Consider the following 12,906-nt stretch of genomic DNA (forward strand, 5'->3'; position numbering starts at 1 on the left):
ATTATATAGGTAGAATATGGAAGCTTTTGAAACTCGTTGTGTAAGCAAACCAATAATAACTTAGGTACGTTCATAAAACATTTATATGAGATTTTATTTTTAAAAAAAGGCTTCAAATTTTTTTTAGGTGTGTGTGTTAGCTTTCTTAGTATCTTGAAGGTTACTCTTATGCATTTATAATACATTAATCACCACCTTTTTACTAGGCAAGCTTTCACACTTCCTCTCTTTCACAACCTTTAAGCTTCAAGTTCATCTACTTGATTCATCATTGATGTGACACTTTATATGAAACTTGACTCTTTAACCTTGAAGCGTTTCCCAGGGAGGTGGAAAAATAGGAAAAACATTGATAAAATATTGAAGTGCTTAAACTCCCCCTTAAAAATTTAGAGAGTATACTTCTCTTCCTTTAACATTATCAAAAAGGCAAGATAAAGATAAATAACATAGGCACATAGATCACAAAATAACTTATATAAAAGGAATTAGTTACCTGATACAAAGGTGGAAATAAGCACACACAGAGGAATAATTAAACACTACATAAGACCATAATTCTCCCCATCGATGACAACATCTGACTTTGATGTTTGTTCTTTTAGGAAGCTTTTTTTGTGACCTTCCCTTTTCTCAAAAATAAATTTATTTTTAACACACTGTTAATAGGGAAAATAAATATAATAAAGATGAGATTTTTTAGTACTTGTTAGAAGAACAATTGGATTTTTCCTAGTTGACTTTTTACCATGTGACTTACCTCTTACTGAATAATAAATAAGCTTTAAATGACTTCTTTCCCTTTATTATTTCATGAACCAAACTCCATTTTATTTGAATCTCTCTAACTCAAGATGCAATTCTGGAATCTAATTCCTTCTTGTTGAGATTCCTTCCAAGAAATAATTCTTCAATCATGAAATATTTTTCCATTAGGAAAATTTTGGACAACTTTTTCTGACAATTTGCTTTTGATAGTACAAATTATTTTTTCTTCATCTTTGTTGATATATAACTTTAAATATCTATGTAAATTCCTTAAGTTATTTTGTTTATGGAAGTCTCCCACTAATTTATTAGTTTGTAACCTAAGAGAGTACCAAAGCTCCCCACCATAGATATTTTGAATTTATTATGTATCATATCAGAAAATTACTTGCACACAGATTCGTTAATAACACTTAATCGATAAAAATATGCACAAGTAAATGCTCACTTTTCTTAAAATGAGTTGTATCAACCTTTTCCCTATTTGAAACTTTTTTTTAAAAGTTGAAACTTGCTCTGAAGATTATACCAAGTTCTATGAACTTGTTTTAGATCGAAGATAGCCTTTATCAATTTCAACACATGATTTAGAAAAAAAAGTATTTATAAAAACGGCAGGTTGATCAACATACAACTCATCCGGGATGTAATCATTTGCAGAAGAGTTTTGAAATTAAAAATGCTTTATAAATATTAAAGCATCCTTATGAACTCTAACCTATCTACAGTGGCATAAGTATCATTGAAATATATGCCTCCGTTGATTGTAGTCTTTTGCAATGAGTCTTGCTTTACTTATTAAAAAAAATCATTTTAGTAAAGTTTGTTACAAAAGACCCATTTTGTTCCAGTCACTACATAAGATGAAGGTTTGGGAACAAGTTCCAAAATATTGTTTCTCTCAAATTGATTTAACTCACCTTAGATTGCAAGAGACCAATGTTTGTCGATGAGAGTTTTACCAACTTCCTTTGGCTCAACTTGGGAAACAAAAACCATAAAGTTACATAACTTTCTAAGGGAGTGTCAAGTTGTGAATCCCTTCGAAATACCTCCAATGACATTCTAGATAGGATGGTTTTTAGTAGTCCTCTATTATTTGGGAAGATCCTAATGATCATTACTTTAATCCTTTTCTTGACTTTGGTATTTGTCTTGATTTTCCTCTTGATCTTTCTATTGGTATTTATTTTGATCTTTCTCTTCTAGAGATTTTTTCTCCAAGATACTTGCAAAGTCTACCATATCTATCTCTAGAACACATATGGGGTTAGTTCCACAAAGATAACTTATATGAATTCTTCTATAGTCATGGTATTTTTGGGGGGAAAAAGTTTTAATAGAGACAAATTTTATTTTAGAGTTTTTGAAGACCGTACATATAGAATAATTATATTATACTCTATTATCTTTTTCATACAACTTAATTAATACTAAATAACTTGTGCTATTAACCTTCAAAAATCACAACAACTTAATAATATGATTAGTACTCTTACCAATAGTTACCATACGAAGAAACTTCTCTTATATTAGGAATGAAATAAAATAACATGTTTACTTATTCAATCATATGATTTGAACATCCACTGTGAATTTATGAGTTCAAATTGCCAAGCATATATGCATCACAATTTTACTTTTCTACTTTTTATACCCAATTCCTTTTGGGTTCTCTTGAGTTAGTGCAATACATACTAGTATGAGCAAGCACATTTCTCATCTTCATGTGAATATATTATTTGTAAAAGTGAGAAGGATAAAATACATTTTTACTATCATGACTTTTCTTAAGAAAGAAAAATCAAGCAACATGGTCATTTTTATTGCAATAATTACACTTAAGAGTATTGCATTAAGAGATCTTATTTTTAAGGCATTTGTTTCTAAAACTTTTAATATTAGATTTTAGGTTCATAACCTAGATCGAATTTATAATAAGATGTTATTTGATTACCTAGAAGAATATTTGAGTTATCTCTTTCTTTAGTGAATTTATCAAGTGTATTTTGTAAATCATTATTTTTACTTTTCAAAACATCACATTTTGTGGATTTAACTAATACTTCATGAGAAGAGGAATAATTTCGAGTTAAAACATTTTGTCTCACTTTAAGACTTTATATTTATTCCAAGAGGTTTTTATTTTTAAATTTGAGGGTCGAAAGGATGGTTTTAGAGATAGAGAAAAGATGTTTTAACTTACTTGTTTCTTTATTTATTTTATTGCAAATGTGAAATAGATAATAATAAGATAAATGTGAAGTTACCTCGTCTTATTCGTGATGTTCCATGAGACAAATGTTTTCTTCTTCATGTCTGAGGATTTCATATCATTGTCATCCCAAGCGATGTAGGCTTTCTTTGGTTCTTTTTAAGGTTTCTTGAACTTTCGCTGATTGTGATTTCTTCTTTGGTTCTGAGGGCAGAATGGTATTATGTGTCATTTTTTCCGCATTGGAAACATGTATAAATGAATGAATATATTCCTTCATTTTTATGTTAATCTTCTTATTGCTTATGAAATTATCAACTTTATTTTTCAAGCCTCCAAAGTTCCTTAAATTTACTAAACATTAAGTTCATATTTTCATCGTTTTTCCTTTGGCAATCTCCATCTTTTAACTACTTGTATTTTCCATTTGTAACTTTAGAGAAATACTTGTCTTCTTCTTCTTCTTGTTACCTTCCTCATTTTCCTACAATTTACCAAAAAGAGCAGTCAAGTCCATAGGTGACAAGTCCCTAGATTCATAAATCGCGATGACTTTGATTTGCCAACAAAATTTTAAGAATTTAAGGACTTTTAAAACCAAGTCCTTGATTTGAAAAACTTTTTTGAGAGTTCTCATGTGATTTACAATGTGGATAAAGCGTTTATGCGTATCACAAATGTTTTTTTTTTCAGGTTTCATTCTGAAGAGTTTATATTCATGAGTTAATGTGTTCACCCTTGCTCATTTTACCTTGGTTGAAACTTCATGGAAACTAGGAGGGTGTCCCATATTTCTTTTACAGTTATGAAAAATGCAAAAGTACTAAAACCGGTAATGGTGATAGTCTTTGCATATAAATTGTGATACACTTTTTATCTTTTTTTTCTAGTCTAATCACCTTCCTCTTTGTTTACCAAAACACTATTAACTTCATATGTAAGAATAAAAAGAACATTATTTAAATATTTCCAAATATCAAAATACATCCCCTTTATAAAGATTTTCATCTTCTCTTCCACAAAGCATACCTTTCTCCATTACATGGCGAAGGTTTCATTAATAAATTGTTTCAAGTCATTCCTTCCTCCTGGGACGATTAGTCTTAAAATGTAAGTTAGGCTATGATGCCATTTATTGAACAAGTGACTCAAAATATAAGAGTGTGTGACATGTGATATTTAGAAATTGAGATTTATTTTAAAATTGTTTTCTTAAAAACGGTTTTATGTTAGTTCATTAATTAGACAGAGATAAAGCAGCGGAAAATAGGAAAAAGGAGTTAGAGAGGAAATAAAATTAATAATAAAAAGTAAAGACTTAGAGTTAGAAATATTGCACCAAGATTTATGCAAGTATGGTCTACCACGTGGCATACTCTTGTCTCCAAGAATTTCTTCTTAAGAGTTCCAGTAATAAAATTTCTTGAGGTTTTAAGGATATGCCAAAGAACTTTCTTACAACAAATAAGATGTTTTATAGAGGTTAATCCCCCAGACCAAAAGGAGATTTTAATAGGATAAGTTCATGAACAAAACATAGATTTTAACCATCTGATCTTGAGAACCAAACTGAGATTTTAAAAATAAAATATCAAGAACAAAGCAAGGAAATTAGTCAAGAGAATCACCCTCTTGATGAAGAACAATTGAAGCACAAATACTAGTACAACCATACTCTCACTAGTATTTTTCACTCACAAGACACTAAGGCAACTTTAGTGAAAGAATAATGGTGTATTTTGGAATGAGAAGAAACCCTCTATTTATAGAAGAAAATATGTCTCAAAAAGGAAAATGATCCATGCAGTTTTTAATGCTGCATATTGATTAAGTCCTAGGGTTAATTAATTAGATATTCCTTATATGGAAGGTTTTCAAATTCGTTGTTACTAATCGATTAGAAGCATATTAAACAATTTGGAGGCATTACAAAAGAGTTAATCGATTAACCCTAAAGTGTTAATCGATTATCTAGTGCAAAATACCACTCCCAACTATTTAAGCAAGCCAGTAATCACTTAGGTATGTTCTTAAAACATTTTTAGGTAATTTTATTAAAAAGAGAAATGCTTCAAAATAAATTTAGGTGTGTGTGAGCTTTCATAGTATCTTGAGTGTTCTCTTATACCTTTACAATAAGAAATTTTTTAACTAACTACATTTTTTGTCAAATGAAATTTATAAAATACAAATCTTTTTTAAATTGTCAAAGAATATATATTTTTTATCATTAATACAGATGAAAAAGAAAAATATAATAATAATAATAATTAATAACTTCTTTTGAATGAAATATCAATCATTTGTTCACCTCTAATATTATAATATTACAAAAAATGTTATGTATATCCTTAACCTTTGAAATTTGTAATTAAAATTGTACATGGAATATCTTGTAAGAAAAAAGTATATAATTTTTCAAAATCAATTATTTGATAGATAGTGTTCCCAGTAACTGACTTGGATGTTAGAGTGCTAACCTTACATATCCAATCATGTGGCTCCGCGTCAGAGATCCATATCATCGTATTAGGAGTCCATCATCACAAACCAATCACAATTCTGGTTCTGATACAGAACAATGGTGTCAAATGTGGGAATCGACAACTGATTCCAGTGAAATTCCACAGTTAGGTCTCGTTTGATCCAAAATTTATATTGTGATTAAATCACAATAGAAGGAGGAATTCATCTCCAACCTCACACAAGAGAACTCCTCCGAACCTCCCGATCTAATATTGATTCTGATTATTGTAATTAAGAAGATCGAGAAGGAAACAATATAATAATAATGATATTCTACTGCTAGATCTCATCCTTCAGAGGGCTAAACCGAAAGAAGTTATGAAGTGATGATATTGCAACAGAGAAAATGAACCTCTGACGCAAATTTATAAAGTCATCCTTATCATAAAAAAGAATCATATTGTGCTAGAACACTCACGTTGTAATGGAAACTCGACTGGTTCAGTGTGTTTTAAGACAAACCTAAAAGGAGGTTTCGAGCGTATAGGTCGAGTGAGGGTGAAAAGGGAAGTCCCCGCACATCGAATGAATTCTCCAACAACCTACAAAGGGTTGTGTACCTTCCATATCTAGGTCTAGTGTAAAAATGAGAAGGAAACTGCGTATGTCCATTTCATTACATTTAGGTTGAAGTGACCCCTATCAAAGGTAAAGTTGGCATCCAATGTGACTAATAAAGGAGCATGTGCAAACCCCTTAGTGCCGACTAACAAAGGAGCACTCACAAATCCTAACAATATGCAAGATAAGTATTCTTTAAGGCTATTCGAAAATTTAATAAATAAATCCTTTGTCAAACACAACCCCTCACGTGCCAATAATATTATACTTTTTTACCAATTTGCATAAATTCTCTTTATGAAATGGAGTTCTATGAGATAAAACACATTAAGATGCAACCGGTGCACCCCTCTTAGATTTTAGACACTCCAAGAGTGTTGGCGGTGGAGTTGAGAAGACGTCCGCCTCGAATAGGGATAAAAACCTGGGGTTAGGGATGAGAATCCCATCTCTGGTAAGGGACAATTCCTTGTGACGCTAAAGACTTACATTAGTTCCCATTGACTGGGACATGTAATGATGAAGCTCATCGGTTACGTCAACTTCCATCGACTGAGAAAAATAACTACAGAGATCGGTGAGGATGCTAGTTCCCACCAAACGGGACGAGTCATGATAAATTTTAGAGACCACGAACTTACTCAAAGCTAGGAGACGGAGTTGAGAACAATCCTACAAATATAGGGGAATGACTATGAAGAATGTTACAAAAAAGAAGTAAGCTTAAGTTTATCAAACATAACAAAGTTAAATAAATAGTGTTATTCATACATATTGCACGGAAACATACAAGTATGATTCCTAATCAAAGTTATACAAATTCGTAAATTACTTCCTTGATTAGGCAACCCTCATCATCCACTGAAGCTCCATCCTGACCTGCCTTCTATGGGTTAAGCTGTGAGTGAGGAACCTTAATGCCTGTTTGTAGCGCTTCTAGCGGGTCGACCTCAAGGTCAAAATATTCGTATGCATCTCTAAGTGTTTGGTCAAGCGAGTCATCAACCTTCTTCCTCTTGACGACCAATTGTCCCTCATATATTTTTTGCTCATTCTCCTTAGATTCTTTCACTTTTTGAAGACCTTCAATACCTCTTCGGTGCGAGGTGTCATTTCTTCCATTAACGAGTTTTAAAAATCCATCATCTCTTTTCCAACTCGAACGAAGGAAGGAAAGTATTGAAGCAAAATTATGAATCTTGAACGAAACTCAAAGTAAGGAAACTCCATTGAAGCTTTGTAGCAGTAAATTCATGACCATCAAGCTATTAATAAGCAAGACATCAAATATCAAGAGTCGCCACCGCGCTTTTATTATTTCCAATGGAAAAGGGAAAAGTACGAATAAAACCCAAAAAATAAGAAGTTTTCAAATCAAAACTAATAAAATGCCAGAGATTATAGGTAATGGGGTTGGTTATACAGAGGGAAGGTGTTAGCATCCAAAGTGTCCTAGGTACTCCTAGGGAGCCCTTTTTTGTGTGCATATGTGTTTTTGTACAAATGATGTTTGCAAACAAATAGAATGGGGGGATGAGAAAAGAATTCATTAATTATATTTTTGTGTTTGACAAGACCTTCGGACTTGTGCCTACGTACCAACATAAAAATGAGATATCAAAACCTCATAGTTTGTGGTATCAATTTAAAAGTGGATGTATTGCTTTTAACAAAAATTTAAGTTTGAAAGGCACAAAGGCCTAAAAATAGTTTGAATGAGTTAGTTCTTTTTGGCTTTTGAAATTTTAAGTCAAGTATAGTTAAGTCTACTTACAAGTTTGATTAAGAAAAGAAGTTTGAAAATGCAATGGCTTAAGGCCAAAGTTTCTAGTTTGCAAAGGTGGTCAAAGTTTGAAAATCTACAAACACAAGCAAAGAAGATTTTTGAAAGAAGAGAGAGATTTTGAAATTAAAGAAGTGGAGAGGAGATGAAGAGACTAATCCTAAGCATAAATTTAAAAGTTGAGAGTTGAAAAGATCTGACCAATGGGCTACAATCCAATAGGCAAGAATGTTATATAGAAACCCAAATTCCCTTGGACTTTTAGAATCAAGCAACAAACAATGCAATATATAAACTTGAAGAGCAAGGCATCAAATAAAGATCGCCACATCCAATCTTAGCAACTCCATGATTTTCTTCAAATTTGCCCATGTAGCAGATGAATTCCATAATGCACTAAGTCACAGGTTCAAAATAATAGCTTCATAATGATCATGTTGCAGATGAACTCAAATGGATCTTCAAGGATGTATAGGATGAAGTTTCAAATCACAAGCACTTGGTTACATGAAAGTTGGCATTGGCCAAGTCCTTTGCATATAAATTGTGATACACTTTATATCTTTCTTTTCTAGTCTAATCACCTTCCTCTTTGTTTACCAAAACACTATTAACTTTATATGTAAGAATAAAAAGAACATTATTTAAATATTTCCAAATATCAAAATACATCCCCTTTATAAAGATTTTCATCTTCTCTTCCACAAAGCATACCTTTCTCCATTACATGGCGAAGGTTTCATTAATAAATTGTTTCAAGTCATTCCTTCCTCCTGGGACGATTAGTCTTAAAATGTAAGTTAGGCTATGATGCCATTTATTGAACAAGTGACTCAAAATATAAGAGTGTGTGACATGTGATATTTAGAAATTGAGATTTATTTTAAAATTGTTTTCTTAAAAACGGTTTTATGTTAGTTCATTAATTAGACAAAGATAAAGCAGCAGAAAATAGGAAAAAGGAGTTAGAGAGGAAATAAAATTAATAATAAAAAGTAAAGACTTAGAGTTAGAAATATTGCACCAAGATTTATGCAAGTATGGTCTACCACGTGGCATACTCTTGTCTCCAAGAATTTCTTCTTAAGAGTTCCAGTAATAAAATTTCTTGAGGTTTTAAGGATATGCCAAAGAACTTTCTTACAACAAATAAGATGTTTTATAGAGGTTAATCACCCAGACCAAAAGGAGATTTTAATAGGATAAGTTCATGAACAAAACATAGATTTTAACCATCTAATCTTGAGAACCAAACTGAGATTTTAAAAATAAAATATCAAGAACAAAGCAAGGAAATTAGTCAAGAGAATCACCCTCTTGATGAAGAACAATTGAAGCACAAATACTAGTACAACCATACTCTCACTAGTATTTTTCACTCACAAGACACTAAGGCAACTTTAGTGAAAGAATAATGGTGTATTTTGGAATGAGAAGAAACCCTCTATTTATAGAAGAAAATATGTCTCAAAAAGGAAAATGATCCATGCAGTTTTTAATGCTGCATATTGATTAAGTCCTAGGGTTAATTAATTAGATATTCCTTATATGGAAGGTTTTCAAATTCGTTGTTACTAATCGATTAGAAGCATATTAAACAATTTGGAGGCATTACAAAAGAGTTAATCGATTAACCCTAAAGTGTTAATCGATTATCTAGTGCAAAATACCACTCCCAACTATTTAAGCAAGCCAGTAATCACTTAGGTATGTTCTTAAAACATTTTTAGGTAATTTTATTAAAAAGAGAAATGCTTCAAAATAAATTTAGGTGTGTGTGAGCTTTCATAGTATCTTGAGTGTTCTCTTATACCTTTACAATAAGAAATTTTTTAACTAACTACATTTTTTGTCAAATGAAATTTATAAAATACAAATCTTTTTTAAATTGTCAAAGAATATATATTTTTTATCATTAATACAGATGAAAAAGAAAAATATAATAATAATAATAATTAATAACTTCTTTTGAATGAAATATCAATCATTTGTTCACCTCTAATATTATAATATTACAAAAAATGTTATGTATATCCTTAACCTTTGAAATTTGTAATTAAAATTGTACATGGAATATCTTGTAAGAAAAAAGTATATAATTTTTCAAAATCAATTATTTGATAGATAGTGTTCCCAGTAACTGACTTGGATGTTAGAGTGCTAACCTTACATATCCAATCATGTGGCTCCGCGTCAGAGATCCATATCATCGTATTAGGAGTCCATCATCACAAACCAATCACAATTCTGGTTCTGATACAGAACAATGGTGTCAAATGTGGGAATCGACAACTGATTCCAGTGAAATTCCACAGTTAGGTCTCGTTTGATCCAAAATTTATATTGTGATTAAATCACAATAGAAGGAGGAATTCATCTCCAACCTCACACAAGAGAACTCCTCCGAACCTCCCGATCTAATATTGATTCTGATTATTGTAATTAAGAAGATCGAGAAGGAAACAATATAATAATAATGATATTCTACTGCTAGATCTCATCCTTCAGAGGGCTAAACCGAAAGAAGTTATGAAGTGATGATATTGCAACAGAGAAAATGAACCTCTGACGCAAATTTATAAAGTCATCCTTATCATAAAAAAGAATCATATTGTGCTAGAACACTCACGTTGTAATGGAAACTCGACTGGTTCAGTGTGTTTTAAGACAAACCTAAAAGGAGGTTTCGAGCGTATAGGTCGAGTGAGGGTGAAAAGGGAAGTCCCCGCACATCGAATGAATTCTCCAACAACCTACAAAGGGTTGTGTACCTTCCATATCTAGGTCTAGTGTAAAAATGAGAAGGAAACTGCGTATGTCCATTTCATTACATTTAGGTTGAAGTGACCCCTATCAAAGGTAAAGTTGGCATCCAATGTGACTAATAAAGGAGCATGTGCAAACCCCTTAGTGCCGACTAACAAAGGAGCACTCACAAATCCTAACAATATGCAAGATAAGTATTCTTTAAGGCTATTCGAAAATTTAATAAATAAATCCTTTGTCAAACACAACCCCTCACGTGCCAATAATATTATACTTTTTTACCAATTTGCATAAATTCTCTTTATGAAATGGAGTTCTATGAGATAAAACACATTAAGATGCAACCGGTGCACCCCTCTTAGATTTTAGACACTCCAAGAGTGTTGGCGGTGGAGTTGAGAAGACGTCCGCCTCGAATAGGGATAAAAACCCGGGGTTAGGGATGAGAATCCCATCTCTGGTAAGGGACAATTCCTTGTGACGCTAAAGACTTACATTAGTTCCCATTGACTGGGACATGTAATGATGAAGCTCATCGGTTACGTCAACTTCCATCGACTGAGAAAAATAACTACAGAGATCGGTGAGGATGCTAGTTCCCACCAAACGGGACGAGTCATGATAAATTTTAGAGACCACGAACTTACTCAAAGCTAGGAGACGGAGTTGAGAACAATCCTACAAATATAGGGGAATGACTATGAAGAATGTTACAAAAAAGAAGTAAGCTTAAGTTTATCAAACATAACAAAGTTAAATAAATAGTGTTATTCATACATATTGCACGGAAACATACAAGTATGATTCCTAATCAAAGTTATACAAATTCGTAAATTACTTCCTTGATTAGGCAACCCTCATCATCCACTGAAGCTCCATCCTGACCTGCCTTCTATGGGTTAAGCTGTGAGTGAGGAACCTTAATGCCTGTTTGTAGCGCTTCTAGCGGGTCGACCTCAAGGTCAAAATATTCGTATGCATCTCTAAGTGTTTGGTCAAGCGAGTCATCAACCTTCTTCCTCTTGACGACCAATTGTCCCTCATATATTTTTTGCTCATTCTCCTTAGATTCTTTCACTTTTTGAAGACCTTCAATACCTCTTCGGTGCGAGGTGTCATTTCTTCCATTAACGAGTTTTAAAAATCCATCATCTCTTTTCCAACTCGAACGAAGGAAGGAAAGTATTGAAGCAAAATTATGAATCTTGAACGAAACTCAAAGTAAGGAAACTCCATTGAAGCTTTGTAGCAGTAAATTCATGACCATCAAGCTATTAATAAGCAAGACATCAAATATCAAGAGTCGCCACCGCGCTTTTATTATTTCCAATGGAAAAGGGAAAAGTACGAATAAAACCCAAAAAATAAGAAGTTTTCAAATCAAAACTAATAAAATGCCAGAGATTATAGGTAATGGGGTTGGTTATACAGAGGGAAGGTGTTAGCATCCAAAGTGTCCTAGGTACTCCTAGGGAGCCCTTTTTTGTGTGCATATGTGTTTTTGTACAAATGATGTTTGCAAACAAATAGAATGGGGGGATGAGAAAAGAATTCATTAATTATATTTTTGTGTTTGACAAGACCTTCGGACTTGTGCCTACGTACCAACATAAAAATGAGATATCAAAACCTCATAGTTTGTGGTATCAATTTAAAAGTGGATGTATTGCTTTTAACAAAAATTTAAGTTTGAAAGGCACAAAGGCCTAAAAATAGTTTGAATGAGTTAGTTCTTTTTGGCTTTTGAAATTTTAAGTCAAGTATAGTTAAGTCTACTTACAAGTTTGATTAAGAAAAGAAGTTTGAAAATGCAATGGCTTAAGGCCAAAGTTTCTAGTTTGCAAAGGTGGTCAAAGTTTGAAAATCTACAAACACAAGCAAAGAAGATTTTTGAAAGAAGAGAGAGATTTTGAAATTAAAGAAGTGGAGAGGAGATGAAGAGACTAATCCTAAGCATAAATTTAAAAGTTGAGAGTTGAAAAGATCTGACCAATGGGCTACAATCCAATAGGCAAGAATGTTATATAGAAACCCAAATTCCCTTGGACTTTTAGAATCAAGCAACAAACAATGCAATATATAAACTTGAAGAGCAAGGCATCAAATAAAGATCGCCACATCCAATCTTAGCAACTCCATGATTTTCTTCAAATTTGCCCATGTAGCAGATGAATTCCATAATGCACTAAGTCACAGGTTCAAAATAATAGCTTCATAATGATCATGTTGCAGATGAACTCAAATGGATCTTCAAGGATGTATAGGATGAAGTTTCAAATCACAAGCA

General features: G+C 32.3%; 1 pseudogene; it reads right to left on the reverse strand.

Annotated features, from left to right (window-relative positions):
- LOC127095187 (ubiquitin carboxyl-terminal hydrolase 9-like) overlaps positions 1-11,747 on the reverse strand; it is a 37,647-nt pseudogene extending 25,900 nt beyond the window's left edge.
- Positions 11,748-12,906: the final 1,159 nt, after the last annotated feature.

This window comes from Lathyrus oleraceus, chromosome 6 (genome assembly GCF_024323335.1).
Source record: "Lathyrus oleraceus cultivar Zhongwan6 chromosome 6, CAAS_Psat_ZW6_1.0, whole genome shotgun sequence".
NCBI lineage: Eukaryota > Viridiplantae > Streptophyta > Magnoliopsida > Fabales > Fabaceae > Lathyrus > Lathyrus oleraceus.